The 26432-nt window shown below is 47.0% G+C and overlaps 1 long non-coding RNA gene, 34 other non-coding genes and 6 pseudogenes across 35 annotated transcripts; all 41 read left to right on the top strand.

Annotated features, from left to right (window-relative positions):
- The first annotated feature begins 142 nt into the window (after nucleotides 1-142).
- LOC141778494 (U1 spliceosomal RNA) lies at nucleotides 143-306 on the top strand. Its single transcript, XR_012596087.1, has one exon. It is a non-coding gene; the product is annotated as a U1 spliceosomal RNA (small nuclear RNA).
- A 577-nt stretch (nucleotides 307-883) lies between these two features.
- Nucleotides 884-1018, top strand: LOC141778974 (U1 spliceosomal RNA; annotated as a pseudogene).
- Nucleotides 1019-1594: 576 nt separating this feature from the next.
- On the top strand, nucleotides 1595-1729 carry LOC141778962 (U1 spliceosomal RNA; annotated as a pseudogene).
- Nucleotides 1730-2306: 577 nt separating this feature from the next.
- On the top strand, nucleotides 2307-2441 carry LOC141778967 (U1 spliceosomal RNA; annotated as a pseudogene).
- A 576-nt stretch (nucleotides 2442-3017) lies between these two features.
- Nucleotides 3018-3152, top strand: LOC141778958 (U1 spliceosomal RNA; annotated as a pseudogene).
- A 574-nt stretch (nucleotides 3153-3726) lies between these two features.
- Nucleotides 3727-3861, top strand: LOC141778982 (U1 spliceosomal RNA; annotated as a pseudogene).
- Nucleotides 3862-7379: 3518 nt separating this feature from the next.
- LOC141779707 (U2 spliceosomal RNA) lies at nucleotides 7380-7567 on the top strand. Its single transcript, XR_012596402.1, has one exon. It is a non-coding gene; the product is annotated as a U2 spliceosomal RNA (small nuclear RNA).
- A 461-nt stretch (nucleotides 7568-8028) lies between these two features.
- On the top strand, nucleotides 8029-8145 carry LOC141780419 (U5 spliceosomal RNA). Its single transcript, XR_012596650.1, has one exon. It is a non-coding gene; the product is annotated as a U5 spliceosomal RNA (small nuclear RNA).
- Nucleotides 8146-8215: 70 nt separating this feature from the next.
- LOC141775765 (uncharacterized) lies at nucleotides 8216-9426 on the top strand. The gene is made up of 2 exons (XR_012595678.1): nucleotides 8216-8393; nucleotides 8480-9426. It is a non-coding gene; the product is annotated as an uncharacterized LOC141775765 (long non-coding RNA).
- A 1965-nt stretch (nucleotides 9427-11391) lies between these two features.
- Nucleotides 11392-11569, top strand: LOC141779684 (U2 spliceosomal RNA; annotated as a pseudogene).
- Nucleotides 11570-12028: 459 nt separating this feature from the next.
- LOC141780162 (U5 spliceosomal RNA) lies at nucleotides 12029-12145 on the top strand. Its single transcript, XR_012596574.1, has one exon. It is a non-coding gene; the product is annotated as a U5 spliceosomal RNA (small nuclear RNA).
- Nucleotides 12146-12323: 178 nt separating this feature from the next.
- Nucleotides 12324-12514, top strand: LOC141779446 (U2 spliceosomal RNA). Its single transcript, XR_012596301.1, has one exon. It is a non-coding gene; the product is annotated as a U2 spliceosomal RNA (small nuclear RNA).
- A 461-nt stretch (nucleotides 12515-12975) lies between these two features.
- LOC141779737 (U5 spliceosomal RNA) lies at nucleotides 12976-13092 on the top strand. The gene has a single exon (XR_012596414.1). It is a non-coding gene; the product is annotated as a U5 spliceosomal RNA (small nuclear RNA).
- Nucleotides 13093-13270: 178 nt separating this feature from the next.
- On the top strand, nucleotides 13271-13461 carry LOC141779633 (U2 spliceosomal RNA). Its single transcript, XR_012596372.1, has one exon. It is a non-coding gene; the product is annotated as a U2 spliceosomal RNA (small nuclear RNA).
- A 461-nt stretch (nucleotides 13462-13922) lies between these two features.
- On the top strand, nucleotides 13923-14039 carry LOC141780158 (U5 spliceosomal RNA). The gene has a single exon (XR_012596573.1). It is a non-coding gene; the product is annotated as a U5 spliceosomal RNA (small nuclear RNA).
- Nucleotides 14040-14217: 178 nt separating this feature from the next.
- Nucleotides 14218-14408, top strand: LOC141779442 (U2 spliceosomal RNA). The gene has a single exon (XR_012596299.1). It is a non-coding gene; the product is annotated as a U2 spliceosomal RNA (small nuclear RNA).
- A 461-nt stretch (nucleotides 14409-14869) lies between these two features.
- On the top strand, nucleotides 14870-14986 carry LOC141780153 (U5 spliceosomal RNA). The gene has a single exon (XR_012596571.1). It is a non-coding gene; the product is annotated as a U5 spliceosomal RNA (small nuclear RNA).
- A 178-nt stretch (nucleotides 14987-15164) lies between these two features.
- Nucleotides 15165-15355, top strand: LOC141779437 (U2 spliceosomal RNA). Its single transcript, XR_012596296.1, has one exon. It is a non-coding gene; the product is annotated as a U2 spliceosomal RNA (small nuclear RNA).
- A 461-nt stretch (nucleotides 15356-15816) lies between these two features.
- LOC141779732 (U5 spliceosomal RNA) lies at nucleotides 15817-15933 on the top strand. Its single transcript, XR_012596412.1, has one exon. It is a non-coding gene; the product is annotated as a U5 spliceosomal RNA (small nuclear RNA).
- A 178-nt stretch (nucleotides 15934-16111) lies between these two features.
- Nucleotides 16112-16302, top strand: LOC141779627 (U2 spliceosomal RNA). The gene has a single exon (XR_012596371.1). It is a non-coding gene; the product is annotated as a U2 spliceosomal RNA (small nuclear RNA).
- A 461-nt stretch (nucleotides 16303-16763) lies between these two features.
- On the top strand, nucleotides 16764-16880 carry LOC141780142 (U5 spliceosomal RNA). Its single transcript, XR_012596567.1, has one exon. It is a non-coding gene; the product is annotated as a U5 spliceosomal RNA (small nuclear RNA).
- A 178-nt stretch (nucleotides 16881-17058) lies between these two features.
- Nucleotides 17059-17249, top strand: LOC141779431 (U2 spliceosomal RNA). The gene has a single exon (XR_012596293.1). It is a non-coding gene; the product is annotated as a U2 spliceosomal RNA (small nuclear RNA).
- A 461-nt stretch (nucleotides 17250-17710) lies between these two features.
- LOC141780140 (U5 spliceosomal RNA) lies at nucleotides 17711-17827 on the top strand. The gene has a single exon (XR_012596564.1). It is a non-coding gene; the product is annotated as a U5 spliceosomal RNA (small nuclear RNA).
- A 178-nt stretch (nucleotides 17828-18005) lies between these two features.
- On the top strand, nucleotides 18006-18196 carry LOC141779623 (U2 spliceosomal RNA). Its single transcript, XR_012596369.1, has one exon. It is a non-coding gene; the product is annotated as a U2 spliceosomal RNA (small nuclear RNA).
- A 461-nt stretch (nucleotides 18197-18657) lies between these two features.
- On the top strand, nucleotides 18658-18774 carry LOC141780137 (U5 spliceosomal RNA). The gene has a single exon (XR_012596563.1). It is a non-coding gene; the product is annotated as a U5 spliceosomal RNA (small nuclear RNA).
- Nucleotides 18775-18952: 178 nt separating this feature from the next.
- Nucleotides 18953-19143, top strand: LOC141779654 (U2 spliceosomal RNA). The gene has a single exon (XR_012596382.1). It is a non-coding gene; the product is annotated as a U2 spliceosomal RNA (small nuclear RNA).
- Nucleotides 19144-19604: 461 nt separating this feature from the next.
- Nucleotides 19605-19721, top strand: LOC141780129 (U5 spliceosomal RNA). The gene has a single exon (XR_012596561.1). It is a non-coding gene; the product is annotated as a U5 spliceosomal RNA (small nuclear RNA).
- Nucleotides 19722-19899: 178 nt separating this feature from the next.
- On the top strand, nucleotides 19900-20090 carry LOC141779468 (U2 spliceosomal RNA). Its single transcript, XR_012596316.1, has one exon. It is a non-coding gene; the product is annotated as a U2 spliceosomal RNA (small nuclear RNA).
- Nucleotides 20091-20551: 461 nt separating this feature from the next.
- Nucleotides 20552-20668, top strand: LOC141779742 (U5 spliceosomal RNA). Its single transcript, XR_012596416.1, has one exon. It is a non-coding gene; the product is annotated as a U5 spliceosomal RNA (small nuclear RNA).
- A 178-nt stretch (nucleotides 20669-20846) lies between these two features.
- LOC141779556 (U2 spliceosomal RNA) lies at nucleotides 20847-21037 on the top strand. Its single transcript, XR_012596348.1, has one exon. It is a non-coding gene; the product is annotated as a U2 spliceosomal RNA (small nuclear RNA).
- Nucleotides 21038-21498: 461 nt separating this feature from the next.
- Nucleotides 21499-21615, top strand: LOC141780124 (U5 spliceosomal RNA). Its single transcript, XR_012596559.1, has one exon. It is a non-coding gene; the product is annotated as a U5 spliceosomal RNA (small nuclear RNA).
- Nucleotides 21616-21793: 178 nt separating this feature from the next.
- On the top strand, nucleotides 21794-21984 carry LOC141779427 (U2 spliceosomal RNA). The gene has a single exon (XR_012596290.1). It is a non-coding gene; the product is annotated as a U2 spliceosomal RNA (small nuclear RNA).
- Nucleotides 21985-22445: 461 nt separating this feature from the next.
- On the top strand, nucleotides 22446-22562 carry LOC141780449 (U5 spliceosomal RNA). Its single transcript, XR_012596658.1, has one exon. It is a non-coding gene; the product is annotated as a U5 spliceosomal RNA (small nuclear RNA).
- A 178-nt stretch (nucleotides 22563-22740) lies between these two features.
- On the top strand, nucleotides 22741-22931 carry LOC141779549 (U2 spliceosomal RNA). The gene has a single exon (XR_012596347.1). It is a non-coding gene; the product is annotated as a U2 spliceosomal RNA (small nuclear RNA).
- A 461-nt stretch (nucleotides 22932-23392) lies between these two features.
- On the top strand, nucleotides 23393-23509 carry LOC141780112 (U5 spliceosomal RNA). The gene has a single exon (XR_012596552.1). It is a non-coding gene; the product is annotated as a U5 spliceosomal RNA (small nuclear RNA).
- A 178-nt stretch (nucleotides 23510-23687) lies between these two features.
- On the top strand, nucleotides 23688-23878 carry LOC141779425 (U2 spliceosomal RNA). Its single transcript, XR_012596289.1, has one exon. It is a non-coding gene; the product is annotated as a U2 spliceosomal RNA (small nuclear RNA).
- A 459-nt stretch (nucleotides 23879-24337) lies between these two features.
- On the top strand, nucleotides 24338-24454 carry LOC141780107 (U5 spliceosomal RNA). Its single transcript, XR_012596551.1, has one exon. It is a non-coding gene; the product is annotated as a U5 spliceosomal RNA (small nuclear RNA).
- A 178-nt stretch (nucleotides 24455-24632) lies between these two features.
- On the top strand, nucleotides 24633-24823 carry LOC141779542 (U2 spliceosomal RNA). The gene has a single exon (XR_012596344.1). It is a non-coding gene; the product is annotated as a U2 spliceosomal RNA (small nuclear RNA).
- Nucleotides 24824-25284: 461 nt separating this feature from the next.
- On the top strand, nucleotides 25285-25401 carry LOC141780100 (U5 spliceosomal RNA). Its single transcript, XR_012596547.1, has one exon. It is a non-coding gene; the product is annotated as a U5 spliceosomal RNA (small nuclear RNA).
- Nucleotides 25402-25579: 178 nt separating this feature from the next.
- On the top strand, nucleotides 25580-25770 carry LOC141779420 (U2 spliceosomal RNA). Its single transcript, XR_012596288.1, has one exon. It is a non-coding gene; the product is annotated as a U2 spliceosomal RNA (small nuclear RNA).
- A 449-nt stretch (nucleotides 25771-26219) lies between these two features.
- LOC141780093 (U5 spliceosomal RNA) lies at nucleotides 26220-26336 on the top strand. The gene has a single exon (XR_012596544.1). It is a non-coding gene; the product is annotated as a U5 spliceosomal RNA (small nuclear RNA).
- The last annotated feature ends 96 nt before the right edge of the window (nucleotides 26337-26432 follow it).

Below are 26432 nucleotides of genomic sequence, written 5' to 3'. Positions count from 1 at the left end.
GTTTTCTTTCTTAGAGGCAGAAACAGCTTGCCAAGGTGAGCTAGTGCTAAAGGCACTGAACTCTAGGATTTTGCGCTGTTGCAACTGTCAGCCAGGGTGCTGTGTCTGAGAATGACCACCCTGTCTCTGACTCATCCAACTCATACTTACCTGGCTGGGGAGATACAATGATCAAGTATGTTGTTCACCCAGGGCGAGGCTCAGCCATTGCACTCCGGTTGTGCTGACCCCTGTGAATTCCCCAAATGTGGGAATCTCAACTGCATAATTTCTGGTAGTGGGGGACTGCATTCGCGCTCTCCCCTGATCATTATGTCCAAGTTAAATGAAAGGAGTCCTCGGCTGCGATGGACTTAAATGTGCTGCGCAGCATGCTAATATCCAGCTTCCTAGTCAGTGTGATTGCGGCAATGTTCATTCTGAGGCCTTTGGATACTTTTGCAGTATGTCCAGAAAAGTTGCAGTGTTGCTGTGCAGCAGTGACTGGTGTACGTTGTGAACCTGTGTGTTGAGCAATGCCAGTTGCATCCAACTCAAATTTACCTGGCAGGGGAGATACAATGATCAAGTATTTTATGACAATCATTTTTTTTTAAAGATAAAAACAAATACAGATTAATACCAACCACATTCTTGAAAAGAAGCATTATTTTGAAGAAAAAAAGATTTATGTAACAAATAACCAACTGAGTAGAGATTGTCAACTGTGACTGTATTGTAGTAACACGCTTCAAGTGTCAACCCAAACTAGCCAAATTTTTCAGAATGTGTGACAACATCAAAGGACGATGACATCACATCAAAGGACGATGACATCACTGTAATACATAAAACGATATGTATGAATGTTCGAAATGGTATATTAAAAAACTAAATTTATTAAATTCTTATGTTGTTCACCCATGGCGAGGCTCAGCCATTGCACTGCGGTTGTGCTGACTCTTGTGAATTCCCCAAATGTGGGAATCTCAACTGCATAATTTCTGGTAGTGGGGGACTGCATTCGCGCTCTCCCCTGATCATTATGTCCAAGTTAAATGAAAGGAGTCCTCGGCTGCGATGGACTTAAATGTGCTGCGCAGCATGCTAATATCCAGCTTCCTAGTCAGTGTGATTGCGGCAATGTTCATTCTGAGGCCTTTGGATACTTTTGCAGTATGTCCAGAAAAGTGGCAGTGTTGCTGTGCAGCAGTGACTGGTGTACGTTGTGAACCTGTGTGTTGAGCAATGCCAGTTGCATCCAACTCAAATTTACCTGGCAGGGGAGATACAATGATCAAGTATTTTATGACAATAATTTTTTTTTAAAGATAAAAACAAATACAGATTAATACCAACCACATTCTTGAAAAGAAGCATTATTTTGAAGAAAAAAAGATTTATGTAACAAATAACCAACTGAGTAGAGATTGTCAACTGTGACTGTATTGTAGTAACACGCTTCAAGTGTCAACCCAAACTAGCCAACTTTTTCAGAATGTGTGACAACATCAAAGGACGATGACATCACATCAAAGGACGATGACATCACTGTAATACATAAAACGATATGTATGAATATTCGAAATGGTATATGAAAAACTAAATTTATTAAATTCTTATGTTGTTCACCCAGGGCGAGGCTCAGCCATTGCACTGTGGTTGTGCTGACTCCTGTGAATTCCCCAAATGTGGGAATCTCAACTGCATAATTTCTGGTAGTGGGGGACTGCATTCGCGCTCTCCCCATATCATTATGTCCAAGTTAAATGAAAGGAGTCCTCGGCTGCGATGGACTTAAATGTGCTGCGCAGCATGCTAATATCCAGCTTCCTAGTCAGTGTGATTGCGGCAATGTTCATTCTGAGGCCTTTGGATACTTTTGCAGTATGTCCAGAAAAGTTGCAGTGTTGCTGTGCAGCAGTGACTGGTGTACGTTGTGAACCTGTGTGTTGAGCAATGCCAGTTGCATCCAACTCAAATTTACCTGGCAGGGGAGATACAATGATCAAGTATTTTATGACAATCATTTTTTTTTAAAGATAAAAACAAATACAGATTAATACCAACCACATTCTTGAAAAGAAGCATTATTTTGAAGAAAAAAAGATTTATGTAACAAATAACCAACTGAGTAGAGATTGTCAACTGTGACTGTATTGTAGTAACACGCTTCAAGTGTCAACCCAAACTAGCCAAATTTTTCAGAATGTGTGACAACATCAAAGGACGATGACATCACATCAAAGGACGATGACATCACTGTAATACATAAAACGATATGTATGAATGTTCGAAATGGTATATTAAAAAACTAAATTTATTAAATTCTTATGTTGTTCACCCATGGCGAGGCTCAGCCATTGCACTGCGGTTGTGCTGACTCTTGTGAATTCCCCAAATGTGGGAATCTCAACTGCATAATTTCTGGTAGTGGGGGACTGCATTCGCGCTCTCCCCTGATCATTATGTCCAAGTTAAATGAAAGGAGTCCTCGGCTGCGATGGACTTAAATGTGCTGCGCAGCATGCTAATATCCAGCTTCCTAGTCAGTGTGATTGCGGCAATGTTCATTCTGAGGCCTTTGGATACTTTTGCAGTATGTCCAGAAAAGTGGCAGTGTTGCTGTGCAGCAGTGACTGGTGTACGTTGTGAACCTGTGTGTTGAGCAATGCCAGTTGCATCCAACTCAAATTTACCTGGCAGGGGAGATACAATGATCAAGTATTTTATGACAATAATTTTTTTTTAAAGATAAAAACAAATACAGATTAATACCAACCACATTCTTGAAAAGAAGCATTATTTTGAAGAAAAAAAGATTTATGTAACAAATAACCAACTGAGTAGAGATTGTCAACTGTGACTGTATTGTAGTAACACGCTTCAAGTGTCAACCCAAACTAGCCAACTTTTTCAGAATGTGTGACAACATCAAAGGACGATGACATCACATCAAAGGACGATGACATCACTGTAATACATAAAACGATATGTATGAATATTCGAAATGGTATATGAAAAACTAAATTTATTAAATTCTTATGTTGTTCACCCAGGGCGAGGCTCAGCCATTGCACTGTGGTTGTGCTGACTCCTGTGAATTCCCCAAATGTGGGAATCTCAACTGCATAATTTCTGGTAGTGGGGGACTGCATTCGCGCTCTCCCCATATCATTATGTCCAAGTTAAATGAAAGGAGTCCTCGGCTGCGATGGACTTAAATGTGCTGCGCAGCATGCTAATATCCAGCTTCCTAGTCAGTGTGATTGCGGCAATGTTCATTCTGAGGCCTTTGGATACTTTTGCAGTATGTCCAGAAAAGTTGCAGTGTTGCTGTGCAGCAGTGACTGGTGTACGTTGTGAACCTGTGTGTTGAGCAATGCCAGTTGCATCCAACTCAAATTTACCTGGCAGGGGAGATACAATGATCAAGTATTTTATGACAATATTTTTTTTTTAAAGATAAAAACAAATACAGATTAATACCAATCACATTCTTGAAAAGAAGCATTATTTTGAAGAAAAAATGATTTATGTAACAAATAACCAACTGAGTAGATTGTCAACTGTGACTGTATTGTAGTAACACGCTTCAAGTGTCAACCCAAACTAGCCAACTTTTTCAGAATGTGTGACAACATCAAAGGACGATGACATCACATCAAAGGACGATGACATCACTGTAATACATAAAACGATATGTATGAATATTCGAAATGGTATATGAAAAACTAAATTTATTAAATTCTTATGTTGTTCACCCATGGCGAGGCTCAGCCATTGCACTGTGGTTGTGCTGACTCCTGTGAATTCCCCAAATGTGGGAATCTCAACTGCATAATTTCTGGTAGTGGGGGACTGCATTCGCGCTCTCCCCTGATCATTATGTCCAAGTTAAATGAAAGGAGTCCTCGGCTGCGATGGACTTAAATGTGCTGCGCAGCATGCTAATATCCAGCTTCCCAGTCAGCGTGATTGTGGCAATGTTCATTTTGAGGCCTTTGGATTCTTTTACAGTATGTCCAGAAAACTGGCTGTGTTGCTGTGCAGGGATTTTAAACTTCTGGACTGTTTTAAAATCATGCATCCCAGAGAGGAGGGCTTCACCTGGTTCAGTGGTGACGGCACCAGAGCCTCTCGCATAGATTACATTTTATCACGTGATTGCCCACCAACCGATGCTAGATTGTCACCCGTCTTCTTTTCCGATCACGCAATGCTTTCCTGCACCCTCTCACTCCCATCAGGTGTGACAGCAGGAAGTGGTCTGTGGAAACTCAACTGCTCCCTTTTAGATGATAGGGAGTTAGTTAGCCAGTATAGGGAGCAGTACCAAGAGTGGCAGACCCTTCAAGACCTTTACGATACACGTGCACACTGGTGGGAAATGGTGAAGGGAAGGACCCGGACTTTCTTTAGACAGGTAGGTAAGAGGCAGAAAGATAGGGACGACAGACGCATGTTGGGACTGCAGAAACGACTACAGCGGTATTTTAAATTAAACCAACAAGGGAAGGATTTTAATGATGAAGTAAAAGAAATTAAAAGAGAGATGTCAGTTTTAGCAGAATTTAAAAGCAAGGGTGTCATTTTAAAAAGCAAGGAGAGGGAAATAGAGGAGGGAGAGAAGTGCACAAGATACTTTTTTAAGAAAATTGTAAATAAAGGGGGGGGCATTTTAAGTCTTAAAAAAGAAAACGGATGCACAGCAGACACAACAGTAGAAATTAAATTAACAATTGAAAAGTTTTACAGCGAACTGTATGAAAAGAAGCTAGTTGAAAAAGACACCATGGAGGAAGTTTTAAAATTCATCGGAAAAAAAATAGACACCAGTGTGCTTTTAACCCAAGATTTTAACATCTTTGAGTTAAATAATTGTATAAAAAATTTAAAAAAAGGGAAGTCTCCAGGAGAAGATGGGCTTCCCTTGGAATTTTATTTGACTTTTTGGGACATTTTAGCACCTGACTTGCTCGCTGTTTTTATGGATTTTGAAGAACTTGACCGACTTCCTGACAGTTTTAGAGTAGGGATAGTGACTCTCCTTCACAAAGACAAAGACAAGACTGACCTGAAAAATTGGAGACCTATCACTCTTTTAAACGTTGATCGTAAACTTTTTAGTAAACTTTTAGCATCCCGCATGTCTTTGTTTTTAACAGGGCTGATTCACCCGGATCAAGCCTGTGCCGTCCCGGGGAGGAGGATCACCGACAGCCTCGTACTGATCCGAGACACCATCTGTTATGCGAGAGACAGAAACATCCGGCTTCTAGTCCTAAATTTAGATTTTGAGAAAGCCTTTGATCGGGTCTCGCACCAGTACCTTTTCCAGGTACTGCAAAAAATGGGGTTTCCAGGGAGGTTTATAGCATGGGTGGGATTGCTGTACCGGAACATCACCAGCAAATTCATTGTTAACGGGCATCTGACAAAAGCAGTCAATATAAACTGCGGTGTCCGTCAGGGTTGTCCGTTATCTGCCCTCCTCTATGTTATTTGTATAGAACCACTGGCACAGGTCTTGAGAAGGGACAAACGAATCAATGGGGTGGGAGTACCAGGGAGTGGGGGACTCACGACAAAATGTATTTTATATATGGACGACATCAACATTTTATGCACTGACCTTTTATCTGTCAACAGGACGTTGGACTTGACTGACTGGTTTGGACGGGCCTCTGGGTCAAAGCTGAACCGAAGCAAGACCCAAGCCCACTTTTATGGACCTTGGACAGCGACTGAGACGACAGGACTCCCCCTGACTGTGACCCAGACCGACCAAAAGATACTTGGAGTCAAATTCGACAGGGAGGGGGGAGGGAAAACAAATTGGCCAGACATGGTAGGGAAAGTTAGGCAAAAACTGGGGTACTGGAGACTCAGGGGACTGACTTTAGAAGGAAAGGTTTTAATCATCAAAGCAGTGATTTTACCCTTGCTTTTACTGATCAGTTCTGTTTTTATCCCACCTAGAAGAGTGCTTTTAGACTTGGAACGAGCCATGTTTTATTTCCTGTGGGGGTCCAAGTGGGAACGTCTGAGGAGAAGCGTGATGAAGAAGTCGAAAGAGAAAGGAGGAAAAGGAGTGCCGGACCTTCATTTGTTTTTAGGGAGCAGATACACGGCCATTCACATCAAAGCTGCTACAACCCCATCCAGAAACCCAAAGACTGCAGCAATGACACAGTTCTGGATGGGGTCCTACCTCAGGAGATTAAAGATTTTACCCACTGATCTTAGAGTACCCGTGTCTTTTAGCCTACCCCCAGCCTATGATTTTATTCAGACATTTTTAAGACATTTTAACCTTGAGCACGAGGAGTTGCAGATTTTAACTAACCACCGCTCTCTGATTTCTGTTGTGCAGGAGAGGGAACCAGTGAGTCCAGTGCGCGGGCTCGCATTCGGCGAGCCCAAAACAGTTTGGCGCAACGTAAACCATTCTGCTCTCCCAAACAGACTCCGGGACCTGTCATGGATGGTGGCTCACGAGATCCTCCCAGTCAGGTCCGTGATGCACTCCCGGGGCATGTCGGCGCACTCAACTTGCCCCCGACCAGGTTGTGGCGCGCCTGAGTCGGTGAGGCATCTGCTCTGGGAGTGCAGCGCTGCCGTGGACCAGTGGGCAATGGCCGGCTCCTTAAAATTCCCGTACTTGCCAGCAAGGGAGGTCCTCACAGCACAGCTGGTGCTGTATGGGGTGAGCCCACAGAAGCAACTACCAGCATCTGACTTTGTCAAACAGTGGCTCACCCTAGCCGCAATCAAAGACGCCATGTGGACCTCCAGAAACTTGCTAGCAAGGAAGCACACGCAGATCCCCCCCCGTGGCTGTGATCCAAATGGCAGTGGCGACGGTCCGGGCGGTCGAAGCTGCACGCGGCATGCCAAGATCAGAGCCACAAAGAAGAATCGCCTCTGTGCCCATTCGGATGAAGGAGCCGGAGCCACACAATAAAAGGTCACGGCAGCAGCGGCCTGACTCTCCGGGTGAGGCAGGTGGGAAGGAGCAACAGGGTGGGGATCTCCTCTGAGCACCACCACAGGATCCCGAGAGAACCAATCTGTTTGGGGGAGCGAAATGAGTCACCCTTGGTAGGGACTCACTCCTCTCCTGCACAGCGATGGAAGAGAGCATTTTAACAACTGCTCTCCATTTTAAAGACCTTTAATATGGACACTTAACACACATGGACATACACAAGATGAAACCTTTAATGTACACTTTAACTGATGACAATTTTATCTGTAATGCCTCCTAATTGAATTGCTTTCATTGGCCAAGATGTTTTTACAGATTGCATTATTTATTGTCTGAATTGTTGTATTTTAAAAGTGTTACTTGTATGTATGTGCCGTTTTTTATGAAATGTGTTTGAAATAAGGTGTCAATAAATATTTTCAAAAAAAAAAAAAAAAAAAAAAATCTGTTCTTATCAGTTTAATATCTGATATGTCCTCTATAAGGGGACAACATATTAAACGGATTTTTAGCAACAGGAGCTGAAAAAGGGGCTTGCTCCATTCACTCCACGCATCGACCCGGTATTGCAGTGCCGCTGGGAACGGTGCACCCTTCTCCTACCTTGTGGAAAACCAAATACCAACGCAAACCGAGCGGCAAGTCGCTCAATTTGACACTGCACTGAAAGACACGTGAGTCACAGTGGATGGTGGTCTTTGCTGCCTGGAGTCGTGGCTAAAAAAGGCTCTGTTGACTCCTCACTGAGGTTCCATATAGAACGTCATTGGGGGGTCTCAGTCAGAAATGGCTCTATAAGCCGTGACAACTGGGGGAAAAGTGCAGCGTCGAATCGGCAGCAAGACAAAGCCTCAAAAAGATGCAGCTAGACTTGCACTTTTGATTGGCAGAAGAAAAAAAACAGGCCAGAGGGAATATTGCCACCGTGACAATGTGGGTCTGGGTGGGGGAATGGGTGTGGCCTCGGATTTGGAACGTGGCACGCCAAGTGAGGCTTACCGTGACCGCATTGACTGGGACACCTAGTGTCTTGGACTGCTCTCGAGATAGGGCTGTACTTACTCTGGTTTCTCTTCATAACGTACAAGTCTTTCGCCTTTTACTAAAGACTTCTGTGGAGAGGGACACCAATGAGTTAAACCTATTTTTAGCAGGCTTTGCCGTTTGGCTGAGCCTTGTGCATTTGTGAAAGACAAAAAAGCTGTCTTCAGCTAGATTTAGCTGCTTCACCATGAAGGGCTTGGGCGGGGATGCTAAGCAGCAGCCATGGTTTTGCCCAAATAAAAAGTACTGCACCACAACAAGTGACAACTGTGCATGGAGCTGGGGTCGGGCAGCAAACAGTTGGAGGTCATCGCTTCTCGGCCTTTTGGCTAAGACTGCGATCGCTTCCTGTTGGTGGAAAGCTTTTGCCCTTTTTGTGGTATTGTTTTTTCATCATTTTAGAGGATATTTTCACTTTCTGTGTAATTTATTTCAACTCTGTTTTAGTTGCAATTATTCACACAGGATAACATTGGACCAGAGGTTTCCCCTTACCTGCCCCTGTTGGACCAACATCTCCACCGATCCAAACAGGAGAAGGTAAGTGCTCCTTTAGTTATTATTGTTGGTTTTAGTGGTTTTTTATCTGTTGTCCCTTTAGTCTTGTTTTTAGATATTTTTTAGTGTTTTTTCAGAAGTTTTTAACCTCAAACGTGTGGTGCCTCCACCATGTCGGCCAACCATGCCGGCATCAGGAGGCACCACAGCGTCCGCCTTTTATTTAAAGAAAAGGATGGAAGGCTCCTGGAGATGTCGAGACTCGACTTCTCCAGGAAGCTTATTCAAAAAGTTTTAAATTTTAGGCCTGACGAAATAAATTGTATTGTGACACTTCCGCTTAACAAAGGTTTTGATGTAAGCTTTTGTACTGCAAGTGCACTGAGGGAATTCTGGACACGTTTCGAAAATGTTAAACCCCAGTTTTCCGTTTTTGCTGTTGAGAAACTGACTGACAATGCCTCTAAAATGGTCATTGTCAAAATGTTCAATGAAACAGTGAATGCAGATGACATTTGTTTGTGGCTGGGTAGATATTGCACTGTTAAAGGCCAGGCTACCAAGGTGAGAGATGAGGATGGCATTTGGAATTGCGCTTGGAGGGTCCCCATTCAACAATGGCAGGACCCCCAGGGCTTCCAAGGCCTGAAACATCTGCCATCCATGGTAGTTCTGGGAAACAACAGGGGCTACATCCACTACCAGGGCCAGCCAAAGCTCTGCCGCAAGTGTGGTGAGCATGGGCACCTGGCAGAAGCGTGTCAGCAGATAATGTGCGGAAAGTGCAGAGAAATTGGTCATACTTTTGAGCAGTGTACCAATGGCAGAAAGTGCAACCTTTGTGGAGAAACAAATCACCTCTTCAGAGATTGCCCAAAGTCCTTTGCCAACAAACTAAAAGCAAATAAAAAGAATGAGAAGGAACAAAATGGTGGACAGGAACAACCATTTAGAGAGCTATTCGAAGAGGCTGGGCTGGGAAATTCAAATCTCCCTCCAAATCCTGTGATTGGAGAACAGGGATCAGGTGAGGAGGGAAAAGGGGAGGAGCCTGCAAGTGCCCCACCAATGGAGAGTAGTGGGAAAAAAGAGGCAATGCAGGTAGAGGGCGGAGCTAGTTCAGAACATGAGACAGACAAGTCACAAAGTGATAGCAATGATGCCCCCCTCCCCAATGCCCAGCAGTCCAAGAGGCCTTCATCAGAATTGACTCCTGACTCTCCCGCTGTGTCAGGGAAGAGGGGAAGAGCTGGGCACTCCTCAGACAGTTCCTCTGTGGAGGAGGCCAGAGTCTTCCCCCACAATTCCCCAAATGAGGTCTCTTTTTTAACAATAGCTCTGCAATCAACCCCTAAGGACTCAGAAGCCGATCTAAAGCTGCGTCCAAGGCCAACACCCAGAGTCCAACAGGGAAATGAAGCTCAAACCCTTTTGTCACTTTTTACCCATAAAGTGACTGAAGAGCTGCATTTACATGGAAAAGGCTAATTATTTTTATTTCCTGTGGGGGTCCAAGTGGGAACGTCTGAGGAGAAGCGTGATGAAGAAGTCGAAAGAGAAAGGAGGAAAAGGAGTGCCGGACCTTCATTTGTTTTTAGGGAGCAGATACACGGCCATTCACATCAAAGCTGCTACAACCCCATCCAGAAACCCAAAGACTGCAGCAATGACACAGTTCTGGATGGGGTCCTACCTCAGGAGATTAAAGATTTTACCCACTGATCTTAGAGTACCCGTGTCTTTTAGCCTACCCCCAGCCTATGATTTTATTCAGACATTTTTAAGACATTTTAACCTTGAGCACGAGGAGTTGCAGATTTTAACTAACCACCGCTCTCTGATTTCTGTTGTGCAGGAGAGGGAACCAGTGAGTCCAGTGCGCGGGCTCGCATTCGGCGAGCCCTAAACAGTTTGGCGCAACGTAAACCATTCTGCTCTCCCAAACAGACTCCGGGACCTGTCATGGATGGTGGCTCACGAGATCCTCCCAGTCAGGTCCGTGATGCACTCCCGGGGCATGTCGGCGCACTCAACTTGCCCCCGACCAGGTTGTGGCGCGCCTGAGTCGGTGAGGCATCTGCTCTGGGAGTGCAGCGCTGCCGTGGACCAGTGGGCAATGGCCGGCTCCTTAAAATTCCCGTACTTGCCAGCAAGGGAGGTCCTCACAGCACAGCTGGTGCTGTATGGGGTGAGCCCACAGAAGCAACTACCAGCATCTGACTTTGTCAAACAGTGGCTCACCCTAGCCGCAATCAAAGACGCCATGTGGACCTCCAGAAACTTGCTAGCAAGGAAGCACACGCAGATCCCCCCCCGTGGCTGTGATCCAAATGGCAGTGGCGACGGTCCGGGCGGTCGAAGCTGCACGCGGCATGCCAAGATCAGAGCCACAAAGAAGAATCGCCTCTGTGCCCATTCGGATGAAGGAGCCGGAGCCACACAATAAAAGGTCACGGCAGCAGCGGCCTGACTCTCCGGGTGAGGCAGGTGGGAAGGAGCAACAGGGTGGGGATCTCCTCTGAGCACCACCACAGGATCCCGAGAGAACCAATCTGTTTGGGGGAGCGAAATGAGTCACCCTTGGTAGGGACTCACTCCTCTCCTGCACAGCGATGGAAGAGAGCATTTTAACAACTGCTCTCCATTTTAAAGACCTTTAATATGGACACTTAACACACATGGACATACACAAGATGAAACCTTTAATGTACACTTTAACTGATGACAATTTTATCTGTAATGCCTCCTAATTGAATTGCTTTCATTGGCCAAGATGTTTTTACAGATTGCATTATTTATTGTCTGAATTGTTGTATTTTAAAAGTGTTACTTGTATGTATGTGACGTTTTTTATGAAATGTGTTTGAAATAAGGTGTCAATAAATATTTTCAAAAAAAAAAAAATCTGTTCTTATCAGTTTAATATCTGATATGTCCTCTATAAGGGGACAACATATTAAACGGATTTTTAGCATCAGGAGCTGAAAAAGGGGCTTGCTCCATTCACTCCACGCATCGACCCGGTATTGCAGTGCCGCTGGGAACGGTGCACCCTTCTCCTACCTTGTGGAAAACCAAATACCAACGCAAACTGAGCGGCAAGTCGCTCAATTTGACACTGCACTGAAAGACACGTGAGTCACAGTGGATGGTGGTCTTTGCTGCCTGGAGTCGTGGCTAAAAAAGGCTCTGTTGACTCCTCACTGAGGTTCCATATAGAACGTCATTGGGGGGTCTCAGTCAGAAATGGCTCTATAAGCCGTGACAACTGGGGGAAAAGTGCAGCGTCGAATCGGCAGCAAGACAAAGCCTCAAAAAGATGCAGCTGGACTTGCACTTTTGATTGGCAGAAGAAAAAAAAAGCCAGAGGGAATATTGCCACCGTGACAGTGGGGGACAGGGTGGGGGAATGGGTGTGGCCTCGGATTTGGAACGTGGCACGCCAAGTGAGGCTTACCGTGACCGCATTGACTGGGACACCTAGTGTCTTGGACTGCTCTCGAGATAGGGCTGTACTTACTCTGGTTTCTCTTCATAACGTACAAGTCTTTCGCCTTTTACTAAAGACTTCCGTGGAGAGGGACACCAATGAGTTAAACCTATTTTTAGCAGGCTTTGCCGTTTGGCTGAGCCTTGTGCATTTGTGAAAGACAAAAAAGCTGTCTTCAGCTAGATTTAGCTGCTTCACCATGAAGGGCTTGGGCGGGGATGCTAAGCAGCAGCCATGGTTTTGCCCAAATAAAAAGTACTGCACCACAACAAGTGACAACTGTGCATGGAGCTGGGGTCGGGCAGCAAACAGTTGGAGGTCATCGCTTCTCGGCCTTTTGGCTAAGATCAAGTGTAGTATCTGTTCTTATCAGTTTAATATCTGATATGTCCTCTATAAGGGGACAACATATTAAACGGATTTTTAGCATCAGGAGCTGAAAAAGGGGCTTGCTCCATTCACTCCACGCATCGACCCGGTATTGCAGTGCCGCTGGGAACGGTGCACCCTTCTCCTACCTTGTGGAAAACCAAATACCAACGCAAACCGAGCGGCAAGTCGCTCAATTTGACACTGCACTGAAAGACACGTGAGTCACAGTGGATGGTGGTCTTTGCTGCCTGGAGTCGTGGCTAAAAAAGGCTCTGTTGACTCCTCACTGAGGTTCCATATAGAACGTCATTGGGGGGTCTCAGTCAGAAATGGCTCTATAAGCCGTGACAACTGGGGGAAAAGTGCAGCGTCGAATCGGCAGCAAGACAAAGCCTCAAAAAGATGCAGCTAGACTTGCACTTTTGATTGGCAGAAAAAAAAAAACAGGCCAGACGGAATATTGCCACCGTGACAGTGGGGGACAGGGTGGGGGAATGGGTGTGGCCTCGGATTTGGAACGTGGCACGCCAAGTGAGGCTTACCGTGACCGCATTGACTGGGACACCTAGTGTCTTGGACTGCTCTCGAGATAGGGCTGTACTTACTCTGGTTTCTCTTCATAACGTACAAGTCTTTCGCCTTTTACTAAAGACTTCCGTGGAGAGGGACACCAATGAGTTAAACCTATTTTTAGCAGGCTTTGCCATTTGGCTGAGCCTTGTGCATTTGTGAAAGACAAAAAAGCTGTCTTCAGCTAGATTTAGCTGCTTCACCATGAAGGGCTTGGGCGGGGATGCTAAGCAGCAGCCATGGTTTTGCCCAAATAAAAAGTACTGCACCACAACAAGTGACAACTGTGCATGGAGCTGGGGTCGGGCAGCAAACAGTTGGAGGTCATCGCTTCTCGGCCTTTTGGCTAAGATCAAGTGTAGTATCTGTTCTTATCAGTTTAATATCTGATATGTCCTCTATAAGGGGACAACATATTAAACGGATTTTTAGCATCAGGAGCTGAAAAAGGTGCTTGCTCCATTCACTCCACGCATCGACCCGGTATTGCAGTGCCGCTGGGAACGGTGCACCCTTCTCCTACCTTGTGGAAAACCAAATACGAACGCAAACTGAGCGGCAAGTCGCTCAATTTGACACTGCACTGAAAGACACGTGAGTCACAGTGGATGGTGGTCTTTGCTGCCTGGAGTCGTGGCTAAAAAAGGCTCTGTTGACTCCTCACTGAGGTTCCATATAGAACGTCATTGGGGGGTCTCAGTCAGAAATGGCTCTATAAGCCGTGACAACTGGGGGAAAAGTGCAGCGTCGAATCGGCAGCAAGACAAAGCCTCAAAAAGATGCAGCTGGACTTGCACTTTTGATTGGCAGAAGAAAAAAAACAGGCCAGAGGGAATATTGCCACCGTGACAGTGGGGGACAGGGTGGGGGAATGGGTGTGGCCTCGGATTTGGAACGTGGCACGCCAAGTGAGGCTTACCGTGACCGCATTGACTGGGACACCTAGTGTCTTGGACTGCTCTCGAGATAGGGCTGTACTTACTCTGGTTTCTCTTCATAACGTACAAGTCTTTCGCCTTTTACTAAAGACTTCCGTGGAGAGGGACACCAATGAGTTAAACCTATTTTTAGCAGGCTTTGCCGTTTGGCTGAGCCTTGTGCATTTGTGAAAGACAAAAAAGCTGTCTTCAGCTAGATTTAGCTGCTTCACCATGAAGGGCTTGGGCGGGGATGCTAAGCAGCAGCCATGGTTTTGCCCAAATAAAAAGTACTGCACCACAACAAGTGACAACTGTGCATGGAGCTAGGGTCGGGCAGCAAACAGTTGGAGGTCATCGCTTCTCGGCCTTTTGGCTAAGATCAAGTGTAGTATCTGTTCTTATCAGTTTAATATCTGATATGTCCTCTATAAGGGGACAACATATTAAACGGATTTTTAGCATCAGGAGCTGAAAAAGGGGCTTGCTCCATTCACTCCACGCATCGACCCGGTATTGCAGTGCCGCTGGGAACGGTGCACCCTTCTCCTACCTTGTGGAAAACCAAATACCAACGCAAACCGAGCGGCAAGTCGCTCAATTTGACACTGCACTGAAAGACACGTGAGTCACAGTGGATGGTGGTCTTTGCTGCCTGGAGTCGTGGCTAAAAAAGGCTCTGTTGACTCCTCACTGAGGTTCCATATAGAACGTCATTGGGGGGTCTCAGTCAGAAATGGCTCTATAAGCCGTGACAACTGGGGGAAAAGTGCAGCGTCGAATCGGCAGCAAGACAAAGCCTCAAAAAGATGCAGCTAGACTTGCACTTTTGATTGGCAGAAAAAAAAAAACAGGTCAGACGGAATATTGCCACCGTGACAGTGGGGGACAGGGTGGGGGAATGGGTGTGGCCTCGGATTTGGAACGTGGCACGCCAAGTGAGGCTTACCGTGACCGCATTGACTGGGACACCTAGTGTCTTGGACTGCTCTCGAGATAGGGCTGTACTTACTCTGGTTTCTCTTCATAACGTACAAGTCTTTCGCCTTTTACTAAAGACTTCCGTGGAGAGGGACACCAATGAGTTAAACCTATTTTTAGCAGGCTTTGCCGTTTGGCTGAGCCTTGTGCATTTGTGAAAGACAAAAAAGCTGTCTTCAGCTAGATTTAGCTGCTTCACCATGAAGGGCTTGGGCGGGGATGCTAAGCAGCAGCCATGGTTTTGCCCAAATAAAAAGTACTGCACCACAACAAGTGACAACTGTGCATGGAGCTGGGGTCGGGCAGCAAACAGTTGGAGGTCATCGCTTCTCGGCCTTTTGGCTAAGATCAAGTGTAGTATCTGTTCTTATCAGTTTAATATCTGATATGTCCTCTATAAGGGGACAACATATTAAACGGATTTTTAGCATCAGGAGCTGAAAAAGGGGCTTGCTCCATTCACTCCACGCATCGACCCGGTATTGCAGTGCCGCTGGGAACGGTGCACCCTTCTCCTACCTTGTGGAAAACCAAATACCAACGCAAACCGAGCGGCAAGTCGCTCAATTTGACACTGCACTGAAAGACACGTGAGTCACAGTGGATGGTGGTCTTTGCTGCCTGGAGTCGTGGCTAAAAAAGGCTCTGTTGACTCCTCACTGAGGTTCCATATAGAACGTCATTGGGGGGTCTCAGTCAGAAATGGCTCTATAAGCCGTGACAACTGGGGGAAAAGTGCAGCGTCGAATCGGCAGCAAGACAAAGCCTCAAAAAGATGCAGCTAGACTTGCACTTTTGATTGGCAGAAAAAAAAAAACAGGCCAGACGGAATATTGCCACCGTGACAGTGGGGGACAGGGTGGGGGAATGGGTGTGGCCTCGGATTTGGAACGTGGCACGCCAAGTGAGGCTTACCGTGACCGCATTGACTGGGACACCTAGTGTCTTGGACTGCTCTCGAGATAGGGCTGTACTTACTCTGGTTTCTCTTCATAACGTACAAGTCTTTCGCCTTTTACTAAAGACTTCCGTGGAGAGGGACACCAATGAGTTAAACCTATTTTTAGCAGGCTTTGCCATTTGGCTGAGCCTTGTGCATTTGTGAAAGACAAAAAAGCTGTCTTCAGCTAGATTTAGCTGCTTCACCATGAAGGGCTTGGGCGGGGATGCTAAGCAGCAGCCATGGTTTTGCCCAAATAAAAAGTACTGCACCACAACAAGTGACAACTGTGCATGGAGCTGGGGTCGGGCAGCAAACAGTTGGAGGTCATCGCTTCTCGGCCTTTTGGCTAAGATCAAGTGTAGTATCTGTTCTTATCAGTTTAATATCTGATATGTCCTCTATAAGGGGACAACATATTAAACGGATTTTTAGCATCAGGAGCTGAAAAAGGTGCTTGCTCCATTCACTCCACGCATCGACCCGGTATTGCAGTGCCGCTGGGAACGGTGCACCCTTCTCCTACCTTGTGGAAAACCAAATACGAACGCAAACTGAGCGGCAAGTCGCTCAATTTGACACTGCACTGAAAGACACGTGAGTCACAGTGGATGGTGGTCTTTGCTGCCTGGAGTCGTGGCTAAAAAAGGCTCTGTTGACTCCTCACTGAGGTTCCATATAGAACGTCATTGGGGGGTCTCAGTCAGAAATGGCTCTATAAGCCGTGACAACTGGGGGAAAAGTGCAGCGTCGAATCGGCAGCAAGACAAAGCCTCAAAAAGATGCAGCTGGACTTGCACTTTTGATTGGCAGAAGAAAAAAAACAGGCCAGAGGGAATATTGCCACCGTGACAGTGGGGGACAGGGTGGGGGAATGGGTGTGGCCTCGGATTTGGAACGTGGCACGCCAAGTGAGGCTTACCGTGACCGCATTGACTGGGACACCTAGTGTCTTGGACTGCTCTCGAGATAGGGCTGTACTTACTCTGGTTTCTCTTCATAACGTACAAGTCTTTCGCCTTTTACTAAAGACTTCCGTGGAGAGGGACACCAATGAGTTAAACCTATTTTTAGCAGGCTTTGCCGTTTGGCTGAGCCTTGTGCATTTGTGAAAGACAAAAAAGCTGTCTTCAGCTAGATTTAGCTGCTTCACCATGAAGGGCTTGGGCGGGGATGCTAAGCAGCAGCCATGGTTTTGCCCAAATAAAAAGTACTGCACCACAACAAGTGACAACTGTGCATGGAGCTAGGGTCGGGCAGCAAACAGTTGGAGGTCATCGCTTCTCGGCCTTTTGGCTAAGATCAAGTGTAGTATCTGTTCTTATCAGTTTAATATCTGATATGTCCTCTATAAGGGGACAACATATTAAACGGATTTTTAGCATCAGGAGCTGAAAAAGGGGCTTGCTCCATTCACTCCACGCATCGACCCGGTATTGCAGTGCCGCTGGGAACGGTGCACCCTTCTCCTACCTTGTGGAAAACCAAATACCAACGCAAACCGAGCGGCAAGTCGCTCAATTTGACACTGCACTGAAAGACACGTGAGTCACAGTGGATGGTGGTCTTTGCTGCCTGGAGTCGTGGCTAAAAAAGGCTCTGTTGACTCCTCACTGAGGTTCCATATAGAACGTCATTGGGGGGTCTCAGTCAGAAATGGCTCTATAAGCCGTGACAACTGGGGGAAAAGTGCAGCGTCGAATCGGCAGCAAGACAAAGCCTCAAAAAGATGCAGCTAGACTTGCACTTTTGATTGGCAGAAAAAAAAAAACAGGTCAGACGGAATATTGCCACCGTGACAGTGGGGGACAGGGTGGGGGAATGGGTGTGGCCTCGGATTTGGAACGTGGCACGCCAAGTGAGGCTTACCGTGACCGCATTGACTGGGACACCTAGTGTCTTGGACTGCTCTCGAGATAGGGCTGTACTTACTCTGGTTTCTCTTCATAACGTACAAGTCTTTCGCCTTTTACTAAAGACTTCCGTGGAGAGGGACACCAATGAGTTAAACCTATTTTTAGCAGGCTTTGCCGTTTGGCTGAGCCTTGTGCATTTGTGAAAGACAAAAAAGCTGTCTTCAGCTAGATTTAGCTGCTTCACCATGAAGGGCTTGGGCGGGGATGCTAAGCAGCAGCCATGGTTTTGCCCAAATAAAAAGTACTGCACCACAACAAGTGACAACTGTGCATGGAGCTGGGGTCGGGCAGCAAACAGTTGGAGGTCATCGCTTCTCGGCCTTTTGGCTAAGATCAAGTGTAGTATCTGTTCTTATCAGTTTAATATCTGATATGTCCTCTATAAGGGGACAACATATTAAACGGATTTTTAGCATCAGGAGCTGAAAAAGGTGCTTGCTCCATTCACTCCACGCATCGACCCGGTATTGCAGTGCCGCTGGGAACGGTGCACCCTTCTCCTACCTTGTGGAAAACCAAATACGAACGCAAACTGAGCGGCAAGTCGCTCAATTTGACACTGCACTGAAAGACACGTGAGTCACAGTGGATGGTGGTCTTTGCTGCCTGGAGTCGTGGCTAAAAAAGGCTCTGTTGACTCCTCACTGAGGTTCCATATAGAACGTCATTGGGGGGTCTCAGTCAGAAATGGCTCTATAAGCTGTGACAACTGGGGGAAAAGTGCAGCGTCGAATCGGCAGCAAGACAAAGCCTCAAAAAGATGTAGCTAGACTTGCACTTTTGATTGGCAGAAGAAAAAAAACAGGCCAGAGGGAATATTGCCACCGTGACAGTGGCGGACAGGGTGGGGGAATGGGTGTGGCCTCGGATTTGGAACGTGGCACGCCAAGTGAGGCTTACCGTGACCGCATTGACTGGGACACCTAGTGTCTTGGACTGCTCTCGAGCTAGGGCTGTACTTACTCTGGTTTCTCTTCATAACGTACAAGTCTTTCGCCTTTTACTAAAGACTTCCGTGGAGAGGGACACCAATGAGTTAAACCTATTTTTAGCAGGCTTTGCCGTTTGGCTGAGCCTTGTGCATTTGTGAAAGACAAAAAAGCTGTCTTCAGCTAGATTTAGCTGCTTCACCATGAAGGGCTTGGGCGGGGATGCTAAGCAGCAGCCATGGTTTTGCCCAAATAAAAAGTACTGCACCACAACAAGTGACAACTGTGCATGGAGCTGGGGTCGGGCAGCAAACAGTTGGAGGTCATCGCTTCTCGGCCTTTTGGCTAAGATCAAGTGTAGTATCTGTTCTTATCAGTTTAATATCTGATATGTCCTCTATAAGGGGACAACATATTAAATGGATTTTTAGCATCAGGAGCTGAAAAAGGGGCTTGCTCCATTCAATCCACGCATCGACCCGGTATTGCAGTGCCGCTGGGAACGGTGCATCCTTCTCCTACCTTGTGGAAAACCAAATACCAACGCAAACCGAGCGGCAAGTCGCTCAATTTGACACTGCACTGAAAGACACGTGAGTCACAGTGGATGGTGGTCTTTGCTGCCTGGAGTCGTGGCTAAAAAAGGCTCTGTTGACTCCTCACTGAGGTTCCATATAGAACGTCATTGGGGGGTCTCAGTCAGAAATGGCTCTATAAGCCGTGACAACTGGGGGAAAAGTGCAGCGTCGAATCGGCAGCAAGACAAAGCCTCAAAAAGATGCAGCTGGACTTGCACTTTTGATTGGCAGAAGAAAAAAAACAGGCCAGAGGGAATATTGCCACCGTGACAGTGGGGGACAGGGTGGGGGAATGGGTGTGGCCTCGGATTTGGAACGTGGCACGCCAAGTGAGGCTTACCGTGACCGCATTGACTGGGACACCTAGTGTCTTGGACTGCTCTCGAGATAGGGCTGTACTTACTCTGGTTTCTCTTCATAACGTACAAGTCTTTCGCCTTTTACTAAAGACTTCCGTGGAGAGGGACACCAATGAGTTAAACCTATTTTTAGCAGGCTTTGCCGTTTGGCTGAGCCTTGTGCATTTGTGAAAGACAAAAAAGCTGTCTTCAGCTAGATTTAGCTGCTTCACCATGAAGGGCTTGGGCGGGGATGCTAAGCAGCAGCCATGGTTTTGCCCAAATAAAAAGTACTGCACCACAACAAGTGACAACTGTGCATGGAGCTAGGGTCGGGCAGCAAACAGTTGGAGGTCATTGCTTCTCGGCCTTTTGGCTAAGATCAAGTGTAGTATCTGTTCTTATCAGTTTAATATCTGATATGTCCTCTATAAGGGGACAACATATTAAACGGATTTTTAGCATCAGGAGCTGAAAAAGGGGCTTGCTCCATTCACTCCACGCATCGACCCGGTATTGCAGTGCCGCTGGGAACGGTGCACCCTTCTCCTACCTTGTGGAAAACCAAATACCAACGCAAACCGAGCGGCAAGTCGCTCAATTTGACACTGCACTGAAAGACACGTGAGTCACAGTGGATGGTGGTCTTTGCTGCCTGGAGTCGTGGCTAAAAAAGGCTCTGTTGACTCCTCACTGAGGTTCCATATAGAACGTCATTGGGGGGTCTCAGTCAGAAATGGCTCTATAAGCCGTGACAACTGGGGGAAAAGTGCAGCGTCGAATCGGCAGCAAGACAAAGCCTCAAAAAGATGCAGCTAGACTTGCACTTTTGATTGGCAGAAAAAAAAAAACAGGTCAGACGGAATATTGCCACCGTGACAGTGGGGGACAGGGTGGGGGAATGGGTGTGGCCTCGGATTTGGAACGTGGCACGCCAAGTGAGGCTTACCGTGACCGCATTGACTGGGACACCTAGTGTCTTGGACTGCTCTCGAGATAGGGCTGTACTTACTCTGGTTTCTCTTCATAACGTACAAGTCTTTCGCCTTTTACTAAAGACTTCCGTGGAGAGGGACACCAATGAGTTAAACCTATTTTTAGCAGGCTTTGCCGTTTGGCTGAGCGTTGTGCATTTGTGAAAGACAAAAAAGCTGTCTTCAGCTAGATTTAGCTGCTTCACCATGAAGGGCTTGGGCGAGGATGCTAAGCAGCAGCCATGGTTTTGCCCAAATAAAAAGTACTGCACCACAACAAGTGACAACTGTGCATGGAGCTGGGGTCGGGCAGCAAACAGTTGGAGGTCATCGCTTCTCGGCCTTTTGGCTAAGATCAAGTGTAGTATCTGTTCTTATCAGTTTAATATCTGATATGTCCTCTATAAGGGGACAACATATTAAACGGATTTTTTGCATCAGGAGCTGAAAAAGGTGCTTGCTCCATTCACTCCACGCATCGACCCGGTATTGCAGTGCCGCTGGGAACGGTGCACCCTTCTCCTAGCTTGTGGAAAACCAAATACGAACGCAAACTGAGCGGCAAGTCGCTCAATTTGACACTGCACTGAAAGACACGTGAGTCACAGTGGATGGTGGTCTTTGCTGCCTGGAGTCGTGGCTAAAAAAGGCTCTGTTGACTCCTCACTGAGGTTCCATATAGAACGTCATTGGGGGGTCTCAGTCAGAAATGGCTCTATAAGCTGTGACAACTGGGGGAAAAGTGCAGCGTCGAATCGGCAGCAAGACAAAGCCTCAAAAAGATGTAGCTAGACTTGCACTTTTGATTGGCAGAAAAAAACAAACAGGCCAGACGGAATATTGCCACCGTGACAATGTGGGACAGGGTGGGGGAATGGGTGTGGCCTCGGATTTGGAACGTGGCACGCCAAGTGAGGCTTACCGTGACCGCATTGACTGGGACACCTAGTGTCTTGGACTGCTCTCGAGATAGGGCTGTACTTACTCTGGTTTCTCTTCATAACGTACAAGTCTTTCGCCTTTTACTAAAGACTTCCGTGGAGAGGGACACCAATGAGTTAAACCTATTTTTAGCAGGCTTTGCCGTTTGGCTGAGCCTTGTGCATTTGTGAAAGACAAAAAAGCTGTCTTCAGCTAGATTTAGCTGCTTCACCATGAAGGGCTTGGGCGGGGATGCTAAGCAGCAGCCATGGTTTTGCCCAAATAAAAAGTACTGCACCACAACAAGTGACAACTGTGCATGGAGCTGGGGTCGGGCAGCAAACAGTTGGAGGTCATCGCTTCTCGGCCTTTTGGCTAAGATCAAGTGTAGTATCTGTTCTTATCAGTTTAATATCTGATATGTCCTCTATAAGGGGACAACATATTAAACGGATTTTTAGCATCAGGAGCTGAAAAAGGGGCTTGCTCCATTCACTCCACGCATCGACCCGGTATTGCAGTGCCGCTGGGAACGGTGCACCCTTCTCCTACCTTGTGGAAAACCAAATACCAACGCAAACCGAGCGGCAAGTCGCTCAATTTGACACTGCACTGAAAGACACGTGAGTCACAGTGGATGGTGGTCTTTGCTGCCTGGAGTCGTGGCTAAAAAAGGCTCTGTTGACTCCTCACTGAGGTTCCATATAGAACGTCATTGGGGGGTCTCAGTCAGAAATGGCTCTATAAGCCGTGACAACTGGGGGAAAAGTGCAGCGTCGAATCGGCAGCAAGACAAAGCCTCAAAAAGATGCAGCTAGACTTGCACTTTTGATTGGCAGAAAAAAAAAAACAGGCCAGACGGAATATTGCCACCGTGACAGTGGGGGACAGGGTGGGGGAATGGGTGTGGCCTCGGATTTGGAACGTGGCACGCCAAGTGAGGCTTACCGTGACCGCATTGACTGGGACACCAAGTGTCTTGGACTGCTCTCGAGATAGGGCTGTACTTACTCTGGTTTCTCTTCATAACGTACAAGTCTCTCGCCTTTTACTAAAGACTTCCGTGGAGAGGGACACCAATGAGTTAAACCTATTTTTAGCAGGCTTTGCCGTTTGGCTGAGCCTTGTGCATTTGTGAAAGACAAAAAAGCTGTCTTCAGCTAGATTTAGCTGCTTCACCATGAAGGGCTTGGGCGGGGATGCTAAGCAGCAGCCATGGTTTTGCCCAAATAAAAAGTACTGCACCACAACAAGTGACAACTGTGCATGGAGCTGGGGTCGGGCAGCAAACAGTTGGAGGTCATCGCTTCTCGGCCTTTTGGCTAAGATCAAGTGTAGTATCTGTTCTTATCAGTTTAATATCTGATATGTCCTCTATAAGGGGACAACATATTAAACGGATTTTTTGCATCAGGAGCTGAAAAAGGTGCTTGCTCCATTCACTCCACGCATCGACCCGGTATTGCAGTGCCGCTGGGAACGGTGCACCCTTCTCCTAGCTTGTGGAAAACCAAATACGAACGCAAACTGAGCGGCAAGTCGCTCAATTTGACACTGCACTGAAAGACACGTGAGTCACAGTGGATGGTGGTCTTTGCTGCCTGGAGTCGTGGCTAAAAAAGGCTCTGTTGACTCCTCACTGAGGTTCCATATAGAACGTCATTGGGGGGTCTCAGTCAGAAATGGCTCTATAAGCTGTGACAACTGGGGGAAAAGTGCAGCGTCGAATCGGCAGCAAGACAAAGCCTCAAAAAGATGTAGCTAGTCTTGCACTTTTGATTGGCAGAAAAAAACAAACAGGCCAGACGGAATATTGCCACCGTGACAATGTGGGACAGGGTGGGGGAATGGGTGTGGCCTCGGATTTGGAACGTGGCACGCCAAGTGAGGCTTACCGTGACCGCATTGACTGGGACACCTAGTGTCTTGGACTGCTCTCGAGATAGGGCTGTACTTACTCTGGTTTCTCTTCATAACGTACAAGTCTTTCGCCTTTTACTAAAGACTTCCGTGGAGAGGGACACCAATGAGTTAAACCTATTTTTAGCAGGCTTTGCCGTTTGGCTGAGCCTTGTGCATTTGTGAAAGACAAAAAAGCTGTCTTCAGCTAGATTTAGCTGCTTCACCATGAAGGGCTTGGGCGGGGATGCTAAGCAGCAGCCATGGTTTTGCCCAAATAAAAAGTACTGCACCACAACAAGTGACAACTGTGCATGGAGCTGGGGTCGGGCAGCAAACAGTTGGAGGTCATCGCTTCTCGGCCTTTTGGCTAAGATCAAGTGTAGTATCTGTTCTTATCAGTTTAATATCTGATATGTCCTCTATAAGGGGACAACATATTAAACGGATTTTTAGCATCAGGAGCTGAAAAAGGGGCTTGCTCCATTCACTCCACGCATCGACCCGGTATTGCAGTGCCGCTGGGAACGGTGCACCCTTCTCCTACCTTGTGGAAAACCAAATACCAACGCAAACCGAGCGGCAAGTCGCTCAATTTGACACTGCACTGAAAGACACGTGAGTCACAGTGGATGGTGGTCTTTGCTGCCTGGAGTCGTGGCTAAAAAAGGCTCTGTTGACTCCTCACTGAGGTTCCATATAGAACGTCATTGGGGGGTCTCAGTCAGAAATGGCTCTATAAGCCGTGACAACTGGGGGAAAAGTGCAGCGTCGAATCGGCAGCAAGACAAAGCCTCAAAAAGATGCAGCTAGACTTGCACTTTTGATTGGCAGAAAAAAACAAACAGGCCAGACGGAATATTGCCACCGTGACAATGTGGGACAGGGTGGGGGAATGGGTGTGGCCTCGGATTTGGAACGTGGCACGCCAAGTGAGGCTTACCGTGACCATTGACTGGGACACCTAGTGTCTTGGACTGCTCTCGAGATAGGGCTGTACTTACTCTGGTTTCTCTTCATAACGTACAAGTCTTTCGCCTTTTACTAAAGACTTCCGTGGAGAGGGACACCAATGAGTTAAACCTATTTTTAGCAGGCTTTGCCGTTTGGCTGAGCCTTGTGCATTTGTGAAAGACAAAAAAGCTGTCTTCAGCTAGATTTAGCTGCTTCACCATGAAGGGCTTGGGCGGGGATGCTAAGCAGCAGCCATGGTTTTGCCCAAATAAAAAGTACTGCACCACAACAAGTGACAACTGTGCATGGAGCTGGGGTCGGGCAGCAAACAGTTGGAGGTCATCGCTTCTCGGCCTTTTGGCTAAGATCAAGTGTAGTATCTGTTCTTATCAGTTTAATATCTGATATGTCCTCTATAAGGGGACAACATATTAAACGGATTTTTTGCATCAGGAGCTGAAAAAGGTGCTTGCTCCATTCACTCCACGCATCGACCCGGTATTGCAGTGCCGCTGGGAACGGTGCACCCTTCTCCTAGCTTGTGGAAAACCAAATACGAACGCAAACTGAGCGGCAAGTCGCTCAATTTGACACTGCACTGAAAGACACGTGAGTCACAGTGGATGGTGGTCTTTGCTGCCTGGAGTCGTGGCTAAAAAAGGCTCTGTTGACTCCTCACTGAGGTTCCATATAGAACGTCATTGGGGGGTCTCAGTCAGAAATGGCTCTATAAGCTGTGACAACTGGGGGAAAAGTGCAGCGTCGAATCGGCAGCAAGACAAAGCCTCAAAAAGATGTAGCTAGACTTGCACTTTTGATTGGCAGAAAAAAACAAACAGGCCAGACGGAATATTGCCACCGTGACAATGTGGGACAGGGTGGGGGAATGGGTGTGGCCTCGGATTTGGAACGTGGCACGCCAAGTGAGGCTTACCGTGACCGCATTGACTGGGACACCTAGTGTCTTGGACTGCTCTCGAGATAGGGCTGTACTTACTCTGGTTTCTCTTCATAACGTACAAGTCTTTCGCCTTTTACTAAAGACTTCCGTGGAGAGGGACACCAATGAGTTAAACCTATTTTTAGCAGGCTTTGCCGTTTGGCTGAGCCTTGTGCATTTGTGAAAGACAAAAAAGCTGTCTTCAGCTAGATTTAGCTGCTTCACCATGAAGGGCTTGGGCGGGGATGCTAAGCAGCAGCCATGGTTTTGCCCAAATAAAAAGTACTGCACCACAACAAGTGACAACTGTGCATGGAGCTGGGGTCGGGCAGCAAACAGTTGGAGGTCATCGCTTCTCGGCCTTTTGGCTAAGATCAAGTGTAGTATCTGTTCTTATCAGTTTAATATCTGATATGTCCTCTATAAGGGGACAACATATTAAACGGATTTTTAGCATCAGGAGCTGAAAAAGGGGCTTGCTCCATTCACTCCACGCATCGACCCGGTATTGCAGTGCCGCTGGGAACGGTGCACCCTTCTCCTACCTTGTGGAAAACCAAATACCAACGCAAACCGAGCGGCAAGTCGCTCAATTTGACACTGCACTGAAAGACACGTGAGTCACAGTGGATGGTGGTCTTTGCTGCCTGGAGTCGTGGCTAAAAAAGGCTCTGTTGACTCCTCACTGAGGTTCCATATAGAACGTCATTGGGGGGTCTCAGTCAGAAATGGCTCTATAAGCCGTGACAACTGGGGGAAAAGTGCAGCGTCGAATCGGCAGCAAGACAAAGCCTCAAAAAGATGCAGCTAGACTTGCACTTTTGATTGGCAGAAAAAAAAAAACAGGCCAGACGGAATATTGCCACCGTGACAGTGGGGGAATGGGTGTGGCCTCGGATTTGGAACGTGGCACGCCAAGTGAGGCTTACCGTGACCGCATTGACTGGGACACCTAGTGTCTTGGACTGCTCTCGAGATAGGGCTGTACTTACTCTGGTTTCTCTTCATAACGTACAAGTCTTTCGCCTTTTACTAAAGACTTCCGTGGAGAGGGACACCAATGAGTTAAACCTATTTTTAGCAGGCTTTGCCGTTTGGCTGAGCCTTGTGCATTTGTGAAAGACAAAAAAGCTGTCTTCAGCTAGATTTAGCTGCTTCACCATGAAGGGCTTGGGCGGGGATGCTAAGCAGCAGCCATGGT

The sequence above is a fragment of the Sebastes fasciatus genome, chromosome 1 (assembly GCF_043250625.1).
Source record: "Sebastes fasciatus isolate fSebFas1 chromosome 1, fSebFas1.pri, whole genome shotgun sequence".
In the NCBI taxonomy this organism is placed as follows: Eukaryota; Metazoa; Chordata; class Actinopteri; order Perciformes; family Sebastidae; genus Sebastes; species Sebastes fasciatus.
This window is presented reverse-complemented; position numbering and strand designations above follow the sequence as displayed.